The 16,362-nt window shown below is 44.1% G+C and overlaps 1 long non-coding RNA gene across 1 annotated transcript; it reads right to left on the reverse strand.

The window, feature by feature from the left end:
• Positions 1 to 9,516: 9,516 nt before the first annotated feature.
• On the reverse strand, positions 9,517 to 16,162 carry LOC142571294 (uncharacterized). Its single transcript, XR_012825840.1, has 3 exons — positions 15,095 to 16,162; positions 13,962 to 14,041; positions 9,517 to 11,668 (listed from the first exon to the last, which is right to left on the reverse strand). It is a non-coding gene; the product is annotated as an uncharacterized LOC142571294 (long non-coding RNA).
• Between the last annotated feature and the right edge of the window lie 200 nt (positions 16,163 to 16,362).

The following is a 16,362-nucleotide window of genomic DNA, read 5'->3' on the forward strand; positions in this document are numbered from 1 at the left end:
CGATTTGTGTGAAAGAATTAGATCCTTTATCGTCACCATCATCATAATTTATTACTTCCTAAAGGCCCTTCTCGTGGTATTACATAATGGGGCGGATGAAACAAAAATACAGAATAGTCATAATAACAAAAGTGGTATGGATGTTAAGGGAAAAGAAAACGTAAGACGTGGCACAGGTGTAAGCAAGGTGATTAGCCTTGAAAATTGGCTGTCAGTAACTACTTAAATTTTGGGCCATAGTACTCAGTAACGTAAGGGAATACATCTACTTAGGGCAGGTAGTGACGGCGGATCCGGATCATGAGACGGAAATAATCAGAAGAATAAGAATGGGCTGGAGTGCGTTTGGCAGGCATTCCCAAATCATGAACAGCAGGTTGCCGTTATCGCTCAAGAGAAAAGTATATAATAGCTGTGTCTTACCAGTACTCACCTACGGGGCAGAAACCTGGAGGCTTACGAAAAGGGTTCTACTCAAATTGAGGACGACACAACGAGCTATGGAAAGAAGAATGATAGGTGTAACGTTAAGGGATAAGAAAAGAGCAGATTGGGTGAGGGAACAAACGCGAGTTAATGACATCTTAGTTGAAATCAAGAAAAAGAAATGGGCATAGGCAGGACATGTAATGAGGAGGGAAGATAACCGATGGTCATTAAGGGTTACGGACTGGATCCCAAGGGAAGGGAAGCGTAGCAGGGGGCGGCAGAAAATCAGGTGGGCGGATGAGATTAAGAAGTTTGCAGGGACGGCATGGCCACAATTAGTACATGACCGGGGTTGTTGGAGAAGTATGGGAGAGGCCTTTGCCCTAGAGTGGGCGTAACCAGGCTGATGATGATGATGACTCAGTAACTATAGATTGTGGCATCTCGTTCCAGTGATCTATTGTAATGGGTAGGAAAGATTTATGAAATGCGGTGGTACTAACGCGAGAGGCTTGTACACTTACCCTGTTGAAAAGTCGATGGCAAGTTCGGTGAGGAGGGTTAAGTGTGCTACGCAGCACGGGCAAATATTATTAGAGTTTGTGAAAAAGACACAGTTGTGGTATCATGCGGTGAGCTGACAAGGACGGAAGGTTAAGAGAAGATTGAATGCTACTGGTAGTTGTGTGCCAACCCTATTTTCAAGTTGTACATCGCGCAACGCGATTCTGTACAGAGTTAATGCGTTAATCGTGATGACTCTAAATTCGCGCCCTATATTTGAGGTCAGTCCGGGGGAATGTTTCGTAGGCAAGTTTGCCAATAGAAGTGGGTGACATTGATAGGGACCTTTTTATTAAGCCGAACAATCTTGAACAGTCAGCCGCAAGGTGTAAAATGTGCTTACCAGCTGAGTTTGTTCGGTATTTTCACGCCTAGGTAGCGATGTCTGCAGTGAGAGGACTGATGAATTGAGGAAATAGGTGTAAATGCTGCTGTTCTGCTTCCGAGAGATACACATGAACTTACATTCTGAATTATGAAATACCATAAGCCATCATGGCTCTGTGCATTTCCGGCCTCCCCGTTCTATCTATACCCGGTTGCTTCTGTAGATCTCCCTAAGCAACGTCAAAAAATTTTCGTCTAACGCACCGCACTTTAGAATATACTACAATATTAATCTGTCTACGTTGTTCGAAGCTCACTTAATATTCAGAAATGCTATCCATAGAGGTATATGTTTAGCTAAATAAATGTATGTGCTTTCTATCCTGTCAAGTGTCAGGACAGCCACGAGGTAGATGCCAAAACACTCAAGAACGCACTCAATCGCAGATTCCGATCGTATCGGGATCTGGACCGAGGCTCCTTTCGACCACGTGGCCATCAACTCAGGTGCAGACGTGCCTGTCGTGTGCGAAGACGTAAGCCGCAAGAAACCGGCGCACACAGTGCCGTGCGTGCGTTTCTATGGCGACCAGGGTGAGCTGAATTACAGCGTTTACGTATACACGGACGACCACATCACCGCCGACGAGCTCGCCTTCAGAGTACCTCAGGTCTTCAAACCGCCAGGGGAGCCCAGCAAGCTTCTCAGTGCGTATACTCGACTTTCCGCTGCGCTGCGCCTCGAACCACACATGTTTTGTGTGGCAGCGGCTACCTCGGCTCTCTGCAGGAGAGGCTCATCTGACGCAAGGAAGTCGATTACAACAATCGCCAGCCTTCTATGATAAACAATCGCATATGTTCTATTTCTCCAATATTCTATGCGCACGTTCAGATCCTGCTACCTAGCAGTGCGTGCAAACGTGTAGGAATACATGGAAGCTTGGGGAAAGCACCACTTAAATATTCCTGCCCTTGCGAATGACGGTCTCTCTTATCATTGCATGTTATAACCATGCACTAACTTTTCAAAACAGATTTCCGATAAAACAGAGCCAGAGGGCTGCTTATAACGGCATCGTTCTGTTGGTTACGACCGCTTGCGAAATGCTGCTGCCGGCTGTCTATGCACCGCATTCGTATAAGTCGATGATCCAGTCAGCTAATAGATGCAAAAACATCCTAACAGTAATCGATTAAGTGGTACATTATTTACGTATTTATTTATTTATTTCCTTATGTGATTAGCACTCTTTGCCTATTTCAGGCATTATGAGCCGATCTATCTATCTATCTATCTATCTATCTATCTATCTATCTATCTATCTATCTATCTATCTATCTATCTATCTATCTATCTATCTATCTATCTGTCTGTCTGTCTGTCTGTCTGTCACACCGACACGGTGATCCAAGTTTTGTAATAGGTTGGGCCACTAGATGTGTCCTCGCGGTCGTCATTCCGTCATGGTCGATCCAACGTTATCATCCTAGCTTCGCCATCCGACTCATATCATGCCGTCATCGTCACGTCAACGTTGTCACACAATCATCGTCATCCCATGCTCTCCATGCCGTCATCATTACGATGTTGTCGGACCATCGTCATAATTTCATAAACTTCATGCAATTGTTGTCATGCCATCGTTGTGATTCCATCACCGTAATTCCATGCTTCCAGTTTTGTCACGTGCTTATGGTCATACCGTCGTTGTCATCCATTCGTTGCGAGGCGGTAGTCCTCGCCATGTCGTTGTCATATTTTCCCTTCAAGCTCCGATTCTCATCATACCGTCGTCGTCATTCCGTCATCATGTCGCCTTTGTCATCACACAGTTATCCTCATCCCACTGTCCTCACGGCATCGTAGTGCAATTGTCATCATTTCAGAAACGATATGGCAATGTCGCCATGGCATCGCAATTATCGTACCATCATCCCCTTTCCTTCATCAGTCGGTCGCAGTCAGTCTTTCGTGACTCAGTCGTGATTAAAGGGCCCCTGAAACGGTTCGGACAAATTTTGTAGACGCGTAGGGTACAGCTTAAGTAGAACATTCGCACCACAATTTAAGTGAAGCGTTACGTATTAATGGAGCTACAAGCGATTAGAAGTTACCCTCCTCCCTAGCCATGCTTTTCCTCCTCAACTCGTTCGCCGAGCGAGCGGGGCTAAGCTCCGCCTTCACTGGTTCAGCGTCACGATGCGACATCACATCGTCCACTTCCGGTTGTTTTGGAGCCCACCCGCGCGAGACCTCTCCGCTAGCCGCTTGGCCGTCGACCCCAAGCGAGAGCTATCGAAGCAGCGTGCGTTGCAAGCATTCTGTCGTAGCGCCGAACGTGTTTTGTATTCCGGTAACCACAGGCAAGCTGGTCATTTCGGCAAATGACTGGAGGCATAAACTCAAGCTGATGAAGGAACATTAGCGTAGACGTACGTGAGCGGCCTGATCGGTCTGCACGGTCCATACACTTGTTGGCGCAGCGCTTAACCAGCCAAACAAAGCGCTAATATTGCTCTAACCAAGTGTAAAACAATTTAAACATTTATAAAAACAAGTGTTGATGATTACACTCCTGCGAAAAATACACACCAGCAGCAAAGAAGAATACACTTCGTTGCTGCTACTGTGTATGGTTGAGCTTTGTGCCACCAGGTGGCTGCACCATGCAGACCATTCATATTTGCCCTTCTGCTCATCTCATGGCTCATCCCGTTACGGCACAGTTAAGCGGCCAGACTCTGTCCCCTTGCGCTTGCGTCTGCCCTAATACCGGACTCGCGAAATGCTATTGCGCTAGTAATCTTCCGGTGTAAAATGACGGCCACAAACGCGCAAATCCTGGCGCCGATCGGATAGCGGCAGTCTGATGCGCAGCAGGCAGTTCGCTCGTACGCTGCCTTGCAGAGGGACACGATGTCGCAGCTTGACATATTGCCAGTCGCTACGTTTGCAGTCCACAAGGCAACAAAGTCCAATCATAGTGCTCGCGAAAAGACTGAGACCGACTCTGACCGCGGAGCTCTCTTCAAAATGGAGTACGTTGTAACACAAGCAGACGACACACGCTGTGTGCCGGAAGTGCTTAAGTGTACTGAAAAATTGTTCTTGTGCATTCTCTTTATGTTACTTTCTTTTCATAAAAACAAATTAACTAACATTCCAACTATTACGAAGATAATTTGTTTACCGTAAAGTTGGAAAAATTATCGATCACGCGCCCTTGTCAGCCAATCGGATAGCTCGCCCCACTGACGTCGTATGGGTGATTTCGGTCATATGGGTAGGGGCGGCTTAAAATTCCGCCGAGCAGTGCGCTGCGATCGGCAGCGATGTGCATATTTAAAACCTTATAATAAATTACACGCTTTACGCGGAGCACTTAGATGTGTCAATTATTGATCAGAAGGACCTACTCTAACGACTCAATACGTTTGTAGAAAATCGTCAAAAGCGTTTCAGGGTCCCTTTAAACGATCGTCGTACCTGGGTCTCGATGATACAGTCGTCGTCATACATTTATTATAATATGGTCATGGCGATGCCATCTTGGCCGTTCGATCGTCACACTGCACCAGCTTCATCTGAATCTCGTCCTACTGTAGTCGTCATGCCATCGCTGTCATACAGTCGTCGTGATTTGTCCTCATACCGTCGTCGTCAAGTTGTTGCCGTTGAACCATTGTCAACTTTTCTGAATAATCATCACATTGTCGCCACATCGTCTTCCTCGTTCTATCGACGCCATTCCCTTTTTGTCATCACCATCACGTCGTCGTCCTGCAGTCTTCATCATGGCCACACCCGACCCTGGCGAACGAGTGTTATAGCAGAATGGGCCGATCCCGGAGAAAGTCTATGTCGAATGTTGTCGCTGTAGCAGTGAAAACGACACCATTACAAATTTAAATAAAGGTGTCATTAACAATACGGTGTGTCGCTAAATAGATTGAAGGCTAATCAAATTAACGATCAAACAGATGTGTCCTGCCAGAATTTATTTATTTATTTATTTATTGACACACCATGGTTCCTTAGTGGCTACGCCGTTGCACTGCTAAGCATCAGGTCGGGGGAAGAAATCACGCCCGCGGCGGCTGCATTTGCATGGGGGCCAAATGTGAACACGCCCCTGTATCGTGCATTGGGTGCTCGTTAAAGAACCCCAGGTGGTCAACATTAATCCCGTGTCCCCCACTGCGGTGTGCCTCATAATCAGATTGTGGTTTTGACAACTAAAACCCCAAAAGAACACTCATTCATTCATTCATCAATGGGCAAGGCGGCAGCACGCCTGCACCGATGCTCAACAATCCTCTCCTATTCCTCGTGCATAAATTGATTTCAGCTATGGCCTCACGCATCTGCATCGACCCACATCTTTTACCAGGCTGTGGGTGAATAAAAAATAGGCGCTGGGGCTTGGTGTCCACCAATTATATTTTAGCCAAGCCCGCTCAATCAGACGGGAACCTGATTCCGCCGATTCTACTGCTCGCGCACCGTCAGCGTGCTGGGCGTGTCTTCGCCGCTTTTGCGACCGGACCATCATGGCACGTAGTAGTGCGCTACAAGGCCATCTATTCCTGCTCCTTCCTTGCCAATGGGGACAACGACGCCGCCCGCAGGAACTACTGCAGTTTCATCAAACAGCCGAGTGCCCCGCGCGCTCAAAGCACCACTTTATCGCCACTTTCCAAATGACGTCACCTGGCCCAGGAGATTTAAACCTGCCGCCACCATGGCGCGTCGTCAGTAGGCAAGGCGGCAGCGTGCCTACACCGAAGCTAATCAAGGCTGTCTTTTTCCTCGTGCCGATTTTGACTATACACTCTAAAAACTAAGGGAGTGCCGGGCACTCTCTTTGAGGGAGTAGCTGCTTGTCCCATATTTCACTCTCTTTTCGAGAGTAGATCGACCCTCTTTGAGAGAGAGTAGGTCAGTTCCTCCTGACAGAGTTTTGTTACTCCACCGCAAGGGATTGCTAGTACTCTTCCGCAGAGTGATAATACTCTTCCCACAGGGAGTGCTAGTACTCTTCCGCAGAGTGCTAATACTCTCCCCGCAGGGTTAATGGTACACCGCCAGACCGAGTACTTCTACTCCCCCAAACAGAGTGCTTGTACTCCTTCAGAACAGAGTGCTAGTACTCTTCCCAATACCCACTTAGCCAAGTCCTGGTCACGCATGCAGGCAGGAAATCAGATCAAATTAGGGCCGCTGATATACTGTTCCCTAGGCGGCTCCTCAGAGACACTGGCCCGATTCCAAGCGGCCTTCAGAATAGGCGTGAGCAAAGTTACGCAGGATTTTAAAGTCATTTCTTCCTGGCTATTTGCTGCCTACCGTGAGGCGTGACTGCTCTGAAGCGGCCTATGCGTATGCGTCACGAACGCCACTGAGGAGAAAAAAAGCGAATTAACACGTAATCTGCAAATATCTTCGCAAATTTCACAATCAGGAGTTACACAATCTAATTAGAATACAATTGTCAAGGGAATCACATACTTATCAAGAATCACAATGCTCTATACATCATGTGAATTCGAACCCGCGTACACTCGCATTTGTACAATTCAAAACACACATCATAACCATTACACCACAGCGCCGCCACGCCCAGTCGTATTCTTTTAGAGGTTATATATATACCAAACGTATTTGATGAATCGGCTGTGGTGGGTGGGGTTTCTCTGCAGTGTGCTGTGCTGTTCTGTACTGGAATACGTGTGCGTTTGCATCATTTTCATTCCTTGCTACGACTAACGAAGGAAGACAACGTAGACGACAACGTGAGAACTATTCACGGCTTGTCGTCACCGCAGGAAAATAACAAATGTGCCGTTCAGCTCATGATCGAGTGCTTTTCCAGTCCATGCATTATATGTTCTCCAAAATACGCGGATACAAAGTATTGCGCCAACCATCCACGTATGTGAATTTAATTCGCGCGTATACTGGTGAGCAACTGCGACGCCAGTACCAGGCATTTCGACGTGCCTCACGCTGCCGTGTAGGCGTTCTTTTCAAGTGCATTAGTTTAGAGTTTGGTTCAGTCCGCTGTGAGCTGTTGTCCTGCATTAGCAGCTGATCGTTAGCGTTTTGAAGCGCATGCATTCCAGCATTTGGAGACTGCTTATGCCGATAGCCGCGTCAAATGCATTGGCACGCATGTTTAAATGACTAATGTGTCCACTTGTTACGCGTGCACTGCTCGTATCCTGTGGCAGTGCTCGTTCTAAAAGCTTCGAAGACCATCTACACTCATGCGTGTGTTCAATTTATATATGCACAGGATGGACTTGCCGGCTAGTTGGTTGAGCATTTTAGAAGAAACAGCGCAACACAAGGACGACGCAAAAACATGCCACACCACGAAGCGCTGGTGTGGTTGATGCTTTTTTTCGTCCTTGTGTTTGCGCTGTTTCTTCTTCCACAATACACGCACACCACAGGTACGCGAAAGTTTAAGAGCATAAGTGGTTAACTCTGTTTTCCCCGTTTTCTCTCAGTGTCAATGGCACAGTGCGTTGCCCGGAATTGTGCACGCTTACCCCCATATGCAGAAATGCATCATAACTTGAAGCCCATGCTTGACTTGATCTAAACGACGCAAGTCGTGAACGCACCAAAAGAAAGGCAGTGAGCGTCTTGGGGGACGTTCGCACCAGGCGTCGTTTATATCAAGTCAAGCATGAGCTTTGTATTAAGATACATTTCTGAATACGGGGGCTAGACATCTGCTTCTTCGAGAAAATGTCGAAGAAACGCCCGCCAAAACCAGGCACATTCGTAAACTTAACTAGGCAATACGAAGCTCCATAGAAAAAAAGAAGAGTGGTATTAAAAGCTTTCAGTATTTTTCTTTATTCCAAAATAGTTGCGCTCTCGTGGCTTCACTGTACAGAGATAGTGCAGCGTTAGCTAGAAAGCATGAATTTCCTAACTCCATGCCAAAATAAGCTTGTAAAATTATTTAGGTGCTAGAATCCATGGTTTGTAGCGAGCCTTGAAAATCCTTTATTTCTAAAATGCCATTTTCAAAGCATTGAAAACCCTTGAATTTTTAGAAGTACTGGAAAGTCCTTAAACTTGTACACTTGGCTAGACTTAGCAGACATTGCCAAGTGCTTTTTTCCCTTCTGTGACACTCTTTCGCATGTCGCAGAAAATTGTCTCTGGAGGTAATAGAAGGAAAGCGACATCCTTAAAGTTGAAATTACAAAGGAGCTGCAGATACCAGTTTTATGCACATGGAACCGGCGACAAATGTGCTTGGAGGAGCAGAAGCAGGAAGCTCAACAGTTGAGGCATTCAAAGAGAAGCCGTGAAGAGTAAATTGAGAGCGACAGACACAATAAAAAGAAATTAGAAATGACTATTGCTTATTTGATGGTGAAGAAAGCTGAGGCAACAGATGACATCAAATACACTGTCATACCAAACAGTATTCAAAAACTGCAAATGTTACAGGTCCAAGTAGTTAATTGTGCTATTGCAGAAAAACTTTGAGCGCTTTCTTGAAATGCTTCGTTGTGTGCATTTAGTGGTGGGCGGTGAAAGGCAAATTAGCAGTCTTTCAAATGTTTGAAATCACTGAAATGCGATTTGTTTTGTTTTCTTTTGTTTGCATTAAAGTTAACGGTGTTCTTGAACAAGTTATTGCCTGTCCAAACTACTACACACATTGCACGAGGTCCTTGAAGTTACTGTGTGGGGGCCTCGAAAGTCCTTGAAAACCATTGAATTTTTTTCTTCAATATTGCTACGAACCCAGTAGAACAACTGTCATGGAGTAAAAACCTTGGCTGAACAGGGGCTTATACGCAGAGCACAGGAAGACTAGAAATGCAGTAGTAGGCATGGAGGGCCCTGAAAAAAATGTGCCACATCCGCTCGTCTGCCTTATGTTTCTGCACCGACTGTCGCATTTTTAATAGAAGTGCACTTTCTGTTCTACTCCAATAAACGCAACATTACGAACTCCAGTGTGGGGCAGTCCTTCAGCCAGTGCAGAACTTTTTCTGTACATCCGAGTCAGCTCTGTCATTTTTCCAGCATTGTAGTACAAGATTTGTTAAACTGGTTTAGCAGAATATGAGCAGCATACTCTTAAATTAGCTGTTTATTTGTATGCACAAGTTCAGGTCCTCAGTTTGGTTGCATGACGAATTGCCATACCTCAATAGATACAAGAAACAATTTTATTACAGTTTAATAAAATCCAAACAGTAATAATCACAACAATAAAATGACATACATTTCTTTTGGTACGTATACAGCCCATGTCCTGGCAGTGTATAAATTCAACTATACACCGCAAGTACTGTGTCCTGACCACTAATATTCACATGTGTAAAACCATCACAGCAATTCAACAAATATCACAGTAATTAGTGACATACACTTTGTAACTGCTTTACATGAGCATAATGTATACAAATGGTCCCTGTGTACCTACACATGACTAGTGCCGCCCGAGTACTATTACTCACAGGTGTAAAACCAACAAAGCAGTTCTTTAAAAAATATCACAGCGCTTAGTGACGTACATGCTGTAACTCCCTTGTAGAAACTTAATACAAACACGTGAGGACACAGAAAGCTAGCAGTGGGCATACATGGGAATACCACTGCCTCAATACTAATTCACAAGTGTAAAACCAACCAAGCAGTTCTTTAAAGAATATCACAATGCTTAGTGACATACATTTTCTAACTAGCTTATATAAGCTTTATACAAACATGAGAACATACACAAAGCTAGCGGTGCACCCGCATAGAAGTGCAGCCATCTGAACACGATTATTTGCAAGTGTAAGCTCAACAGAACAGTTCGTTATAGTGACGCACATTTTGTAACTGCCTTATACAAGCTTAGTGCAAGCACAAGAATGCAGAAAAATACAAATTAAAAACTTGCTCTATGCATACACAAACAGATCAACACAAATGGTAAACACCGCTTTGAAGACAAATGTGACTGTGGCAAAGCGCAGTGCTGTGCCGGTTGAAATTGCCACCCACAAAAGTATTGAGCAATGCTTAAACCACAGGCAATAAAGTGCTGAAAGACTGCGTCTCTAACGTAACTATTTTAATTCAAATTTCTTGAATATAGGGCTCGCTTGCAGATAAGGCATCTGATCCAACTGAACTGATTTTACACCTGCTACATGCATACAATGCACTCAGATATAACTGGTAATAATAATTATAAAAGGCATTTAAAAACTTGATAGTATGATGAAGATGCATGACTAGAAAAGTTCTGTCCCCCTCGTACTTGTTAAAAAGGTGTAAGTACGACACATGTTCTTTTTTTCCTCAATTTTTGCATTAATGGACAGCCGGGAACCTCGAACCGACACAAAAAAAAAGATACTGCTATGTTAATAGTGTTATGAATTATTTTTTGCGAAAGCTTTTTTACAGACAAGTTGCAGTCTCGTTTCTGGAGGTTGAGCTGTATCTTGCAAAATAACTTGAAAAGTGGTCACATGGGAGCATGACACTATATCATAATGTTAGTTTCAGTTGACTCTCTTGCCCTACAAGTCGCTGCTCACTGTGGCCAGTGATGCAACAGCAGTGTCTGTGTGATTTTCATCACACTTCCGTCCTATGCCATTCTTACCAGAGTTGGCGGCACATAGATACCCAAATTTCGATAGTGTTGCTTTTTCAGGTGGTTGCTTTTGATTTGCTCAATATCAGTTGGCACTTCAGCTGCATCAAACTTCTTTTTTACCTCTTGAACAACAACATCAACAACAATCTTATGACACCTGTGTTGTCCTTCTAGTTGCCTACAAAGACCAGTCAATCTAGCAACACTGACAGTCTCTACTATCTTGTAATGGGAGAGAGGTGTGTCCCACCATGTGTTCCACATTGTTGTCACTATGTGGGCTGGCTGGGGAGGCAACAACTGTAATATGTTTGCATTTGCATATATTAAAGTGATGCTTGTACTGTGTTATAACACCTAACTTAGTCTTGCACTTGCTGCACAATAACACTGGCTCACAGTCGTGGTGAAAAGCTTTTGTATGTTGAGCAAATGAGTTGTATCCACTACAAAAAAAGTCAGTGATAGCACACATGTTGCTCTACCAGGCCTGGTGTGGTTCCTTCTGACACTGCTGCTGATGCTGACGCGCTGCTGCTTGCCTCGTACACTGTTGCAGCTGCAGTAGACATGGCAGTCTCTGTATCTATTGCTGCCGTGTCATCTGTCATGGTAACTTCCAAGTGGTATCGGGCTCACTTCTGCAACAGAGATGTTGTTTGCCCCTTGAGGGCTCTCATGATCAGGGCCAATAATTTCGTAGGCATTGTCTCCTGCATCGAAGAACCAATAAGAACAGCATGAATTATAAACATAGCTCTAAAAAGTACGGACATCAAGACTTAACCACAAGCTTTGCACATAAGTGACCGGGCTTAATGAATAATACTTGCAGGAGGAGTTACACAATTGTTTGTGTATATTACAGTAAAGCCTCATCAGAAGATATTCAAGAGACACGGGAAACATGTCTCCCGAAACCAAAAATTTTAAGACACTGAGGAGCCAGACTAGATCACTTTATTATGCATCATCACTAAAGTATGTTTTGATATATCTGAAGGAATAAATGCTCAGGGTGGCTTAAAGGGCCCCTAAACCACTTCTCGACATTTTTTGAACATTTCAAGTAAACACGCATATTGAAATCAGAATGCCGTCACGATCGACGAAGCCAAATGCCAGAGTGCGTAGCACTGCCGGAGCACCACAATATGAAGAAAATGACCCTGTGCGCCTCTCTGGACCTATCCTGCACCCCCCAGTTTGTCCTGACATCACCAGGCTGTCTCTGATGATGTCACCAGTTTCCGGTGCTGTCGATTGGTCGAACGAAAGTGTACGACTGCCGGCAAGGCCTGCAAGCAAATACACACACTCCTTCTTCGTCGTCGCGTTGCGCGCGATGCCATTGTGGGCAGCCAATGGGGGCAAAGAACAGAAACGCCAACAGAAGGGTCTCCCTACGAGGCTCTTCAACACGAGTCACCATATAGTTCCATTGTATTAGCGCCACCCCTCGCAGGACGACGGGCCAGCGCGGCAGCAACAGAGTTCTATGGTGTTGGCCTGTCCCGTAACATTTGGAGGTGTACTAGGCAAGGAAAAGACGACACTGTCCATATGGCGTGTACCAGATGAAAGAGTAAAATGAGTGGGGACTACTTTTCGATAATCAAACACACGTAGCTCCACTATTACTGCACCGTTTCGAAAAATTCTCGTGGCTACCTGTTCATTGCCTTATTGTGTAGAACTGCAACACCGCAACTAAATTTCAACCTCGGTGGTTTAGAGGCCCTTTAAAGAAGACATTCACAGCTTTTTAGTGACTGTAAATGGTGTTAGCTTCCTTCCCAACTTCTGGAATTTGAACACTTCACTTTGCAAGCCTTGTTGCTCGCAGTACCTTTGAGGTGCTCTTAGACGCTCGTCAGCTTCAACTGCCGACACTTTCTGCCCTGCACTGTCCTCGTTGCCCTCCTTTTCTGGTTCATGCTAAAAGAGACATGCGCGATTGACTTGTGTAAGGATTGCGTGATCTTTACGCCCTTCGGAGCACACAAGGTGCACAAAGTGAATGTGTCTGGGTTGTGTGCCTTCGAAGTAGTGAATACTTAAAAAGTCATCCTTATTAACAAAGGTGTCTCTTGTATACAGTATTGTTAACGTGGGAAACTTCGGAAAACCAACCAAACCATTTTCAGATGTCTCTTACAACCAAGTGCATCTTGTAATGAGATTCTACTGTACTGAATATTTTTCAACTATGGATCATCTGCATGTACATATAGTCACAAAGACATGTTGTGTGGAATGGCGAATCGGGAAACAGTTCGTACTCTTAGTTTTTGTCCCTAACATAAGCAGCTGATAACAATATGATAAGAAAGCAGGCAATGAGGCTAGAATGGAACATAATCCTTCAGCTCTAAACAGTTTTTTGGGCCCACATCATTCCCTCATATGACATAAGGAAACAACTTGATTGCAGTAATGGCTGCATGTGATCTGAGTTGATTGAAACAAACTATACGTAAGGTTGTCCTGCTGGTGATCCTGGCTGCGCGATGCTTCTCATGCTTTTTGGCACGATTACTTTTTTTCCACTCCACTTTTTTTTCAGATTTTCTCCCCTTTCCCTTCCCCCTTGTGTAAAATAGCACACTTGAAGTATCAAATCTGTTGAACTAACGTGTGTATCAAACCTGTTAACATGTGTGCTTCTCTGTGGTCTGTGTTGTATTTTTGCGCTGCACAATTCAATTCAAGATGAAAGATGGAACGTCCCTGCCTTTAGTTTAATTGTGTGTGTTTGTGTGTGTGTGTGTGTGTGTGTGTGTGTGTTTCTCATGTTTTGAAATATATGTACATTCAGGAGTGCCTGCATGCCCTTCTCTCCTGCTCCAGTGACGAAAAGGAGAGCCTGTTTATGTACCATAGTAAAGAATTCAAAGGTTTTCGCTGTGCCCATTACATCCCTTATCATATGGATCTGTCACAATACAGAGTAGCAGTGGTCCATAATACTAGCCCATCCCAACATAATTATAAATTAACACATACCGACATGCTGCGAAACAGCTGTTGCAAAGCCGCTGGTGAAGCAATTTCCGCAGCACTGCAGTGGTACAGCCGAGTTTCACCTGTATAGTGACAAATCCATATGCGTGTTAGCAACTCAGTAGTTGCTGATGGTTTCATAAGCTTTACACTACACAATAAAGTAATCTAGACAACTTTGTTGGAACAAATGCACATAATTAGAACACCACTTAAACTCTAACACGATTAATTGCCCCCAATCTCTCACTCACTAAGGGATAATACTACGGAAACATCGGTGGAGAGCTCAGATTAACACAGCCCATAAAGGACAAGCGTTCTTTGAGGAAAACAGCTATAACAGCGGTTAGTTTTCTTGATCATTTTATGTGGTAGCTTTGATTTAAATGTCATGCAGTACTATAAAATACGAAGTGCCGCATTTCTAGCAGCAGAAGGCGTCGTCAGGCTCATGGTACAACAGACTTTTGCACTGTTTGTCAGTGAGCCGACACATACAAAGAAAACCGAATTCACACATACATATACAGTGTCAAGTGCACTTCTCCTTCTGAAAACGTAGCCACCAGTTCCAATGTTACTGAAAGGAAAGGTAATATAAAGTGCGAGACTGCATGGAACTGCCACTTATGACTGTAAATGTATGGTCTGCTGATTGCAGAGGTAGTCACATGCTATTAGTCTCTTTTAGAAGCATTACTAAAGAACAAATTAAAATCTATTCATAAGTCACGAATTTCACGCATCTACAGTTTGGCTAAATAACTTGTGAGAAAAAGACATGTTAACCTGGAATACCAACCTTTTTTCCTGCTGCAAAACTTTCCTTCGAATTAATGAAATAACTTTACAGTGTCATAATGCGTTTCTCGCAACTACTTGCCGGCAGTGGCGAGTTAGTGTTTATATCCGACTCATTGGGCGACAATACTGCCAAACACAAATGCTTCACGAACACGAGAACACGTCCCTCGCAGAGAATAGCAACCATATATGCCTCTGTGAGACATGATCGCACCTTTGTGGTCAAAATGTACATTAGAACGACATCACCATCTCATTAAAAAAAAGAAGCCTCCGTACAAGGCAGCCGCCAACTGCATAATGTGAAATTGCAACTGATGTCCACTTACTGGTGGCCTGTGTTTGAGTCACTTTTGGCAGTTGACTGGGTGCTGAGAAATGCACGTCCTGGGTTGTCCCTGCAAAACATACAGGGTTATGTCAAATGTTGAAAATATATATATGCCGGCATTTCATCAGTCGCAAAACAAACGAGTAAACTAATAAACAACTGTAATGTAAACAGAGTACACATCATAAGATAGGCTCTCAAATGTTAATGCATTACGCAAAAAACCTAATGCATAGGAAAGACTATATGTATACACACGAAGCTGACACACAATTTAATTCGCTCTAGGTTTTTCCGTGCAGTATATTCAAATTATTATGTCTCGTGGTTAGAGCAAAATTAGTGTAAATTACGAACTAAATTATCTACCCTGGAAACTTTTCTTCAATATGCACCTGTGCGCGCTTCGAACGAGTAGCGTTGTAAAATTTACGTACATGGCATTTAACATAGTTGCTGAACACGGATTTCCTTTGCCCTGTGTCGTGTACAGTGAGCTACATATATCTGCCCCCCCCCCCCCTTTTTTGTACTAGCCATACTGCGTGCCATTGCACCTATACGCACGTCAATAAACCTCACGACACAGAAATAAAAAAAGCGCCAATCACCCATGCCTGCATGTTGTAGTGGGCCTAACCTAACCAAGCATGGGCTGTTGCTTTTTATAGTAAACACAGGCACCGTGCTCATTGCAAGTATGTATCATGTCGCTAAGCAAATATGCAATTTCATTGTACCACTATTTTTTTATCACATGGATATATCTGTTGAGAGGCAAGACAAAAAGCAGTCACTTCTCAGGACTAATCAGCTTTCTTAAAACACATTTTTAACTTTTCAATGACACTTGCTGCTATGTTTGTCTCCAGAGAGCATACTTGATTGGACTTTCCAATCAGAGACATTACATAAATATACCATGTTAAGATGACTGCCTGGAGCACGTGAGAATTTTCATCTTCGTGTAACATACTGTATCTTGATTTTGTTGACATTTGGTCAAATGGTACACCCAATATACCCACATACTAGTTTTCTTGTCCAAATTGCATGCCTATGTATTTAGATTTTTTGGCATTGGCTCATCTGCACTACGCGAAGTCGCGCTGCACTGGCTCTTTCACATCCTCGTGTCCTTGCAGCTGCCTTCTTGCGTTATATAAAGTGGGTGCCTGAAAAATATCGTATGCAAAAGTCAACACAAGGGCATGGTGCAAAACAACATCAAGACAGTCAACGCCATGGCAATAAAAAAGTCTTAGC

The sequence above is a fragment of the Dermacentor variabilis genome, chromosome 2 (assembly GCF_050947875.1).
Source record: "Dermacentor variabilis isolate Ectoservices chromosome 2, ASM5094787v1, whole genome shotgun sequence".
In the NCBI taxonomy this organism is placed as follows: Eukaryota; Metazoa; Arthropoda; class Arachnida; order Ixodida; family Ixodidae; genus Dermacentor; species Dermacentor variabilis.